General features: G+C 37.3%; 1 long non-coding RNA gene across 1 annotated transcript; it reads right to left on the bottom strand.

Annotated features, from left to right (window-relative positions):
• Positions 1 to 442: 442 nt before the first annotated feature.
• LOC146489041 (uncharacterized) lies at positions 443 to 1420 on the bottom strand. Its single transcript, XR_014864981.1, has 2 exons — positions 1185 to 1420; positions 443 to 764 (listed from the first exon to the last, which is right to left on the bottom strand). It is a non-coding gene; the product is annotated as an uncharacterized LOC146489041 (long non-coding RNA).
• Positions 1421 to 2120: the final 700 nt, after the last annotated feature.

The raw sequence follows: 2120 nt of genomic DNA, 5'->3' as shown, positions 1-2120 counted from the left end.
ACTTGCGAAGCCCGCGTAACAAATCGAATTACAGGATATAATAATAAACCGTTTTTTTCTTTTAGCTTTTGTTAAAACAAATACCTTTCCTCCGGCTCATAAACTTACCAAAAAACTGTACTATATAATTGCCTAATCTGGTGACTTTCACCGGAAGTCTTGGCATGAATAAGAGCGATATATGGTATCCAGTGCAGTGTCCCCGAATATTACAATGAAAAACAAAACTCAATCCCAACGGGAGTGGAACCTTCAACCTTACGCACAGCCGTGGGGTGCTCAGACACTGAGCTAATTACTTATGTGACAGCTGTGTGGAAAGTGCATCTCTGTCGCATGTTTTCCCTGTCCAATGCAGAACTAAATTATATCAATATTTCTTGTTTCGCGAGCTAACTTAAAATTGACCACCTTTTCGCTTTATCACTGCATAACAACAGTATCCTTGATTTGGTTGTCTTTTATTTCAGTTTAAGCTAGATATTATCTACATACATGGCTTGTTTTGTGTGCAAGAAAGTACATTTAAGATTTCCTGTAAAGCATTTGACATGAGTTTCAATAATTTAAGTCCATCTGCCTATCCTTCATTTTTGTGCCCAGTTTACCAAGTCGTTGGCGATGTCGTTCCGGCCCGGTCGTGAAGGCGTTGCTGGTGGAGCCTTTTTATCTTTAAATGGACCAATCTTTCCTTTTCCTTCAAGTCTTGGTGAACAGACCTTGGAGCATGTTTCACAAAAACGCCTTGAATACTTCGAGTTAACCTTTGTGTTTAACAAAAATAGAACACACAATTTGAAAACGAAAAGCTGCTGTCAGTTCGGCACTGAGGCAAGAATTAGTTTGAATTTTCTCAGATTTCCGTTTTGTAAATATGCCAACAATAGAGCGTTCAGTGAATGATTCCTTACATGTAAAACTTTGAAATCATATCCTTATACAATAGAAAAACAAAAATCTGTTGCAGCTACTTTGTGTTTTTCTAATTTATTTCTTTGCTCTTTAAAATTTAAAATCCTGGTTTAACAACCTAACAAAACATCACAAAACAGTGGTTTAAATTATCAGTTTTGGAGTGTTACCTGACAAAAGACAAAAATGATGTATCTTTAAAGGTATTTTATGGATTGAACATTAAAAATCCCGATTTTGTCAGTTAGCGTTTGAATCATTTAGGTACTAACCTGTTCGGTTATTCGTTCTCTTTTTCCCCAGGAAGGGGTTGGACATCCCGCGCAAAATCCAGAAACTTGATCACAGAAGACAACTACTATCAAGGTCAAGATAAGTAAGGTTAAAAATTTCCTCTCCATCTCTGCCAACCTTGTTGCTAACTTTGTTGCAGATATAGTAACTCGAGCATAAAAAACTGATGTGTTTCTCGCAATCAAAGCATCCGTTTATATACTGTAAACACCGCTAAAAGATAAACATACTCGTACAGCTGGTGCTTGTATCAATCACGTCTTTCTTCAAGTACAAAGAAGCTTTTCTATTATAAAAACTTTCCTATCGTGCTATTTTCTTTTTTTTCTTCCCAGGCCAAGGAACGACGCCGACGCCCTTGCAAGCGTTAATGACAACGCCGACGCTCGAACGTCAAACAGTCGTTTTTTTCAGATGCAAAATTGTTAACGTCTGTTGGAGATGGAATCTATTAATTTAACCTTGTTGATCGAGTTTGCCATATTGACCGACAAACGGACACCAGGCCAGACTGGCATGTGTAATTGGACTTTTTTAACATCTGATACACCAATTTTATTAAATATTATTTTGAGCTTTTGATTCTGATATTCCTACACTGAATTGAAAAGTTCAACTCTTAGATGCGTTTGAACATTCTGAACGTACATAAAATTGTATGGCTGGATTTATTAAAACCAGGAAGGCGAATATATGCATGGATTAGATCTTTACCTGGTTTCCCCTAAAACATAGTTTTCGATTCCTTTACTCCGTACTAGACTGTTTTTCGGGATATTTGCATTGGGTAAAAGAAATGAAAGATCCTAAGGGGTTGTTTCAAAAGCCCCATTCCATACGGTGCTCCATTCATGCACCAAACGTCAAGATATATAATTTATTAGTTCGACGCCAGAGCGACGGGTAGATTCAGA

The sequence above is a fragment of the Pavona decussata genome, unplaced genomic scaffold (genome assembly GCF_977016875.1).
Source record: "Pavona decussata unplaced genomic scaffold, jaPavDecu1.1 SCAFFOLD_6, whole genome shotgun sequence".
In the NCBI taxonomy this organism is placed as follows: Eukaryota; Metazoa; Cnidaria; class Anthozoa; order Scleractinia; family Agariciidae; genus Pavona; species Pavona decussata.
This window is presented reverse-complemented; position numbering and strand designations above follow the sequence as displayed.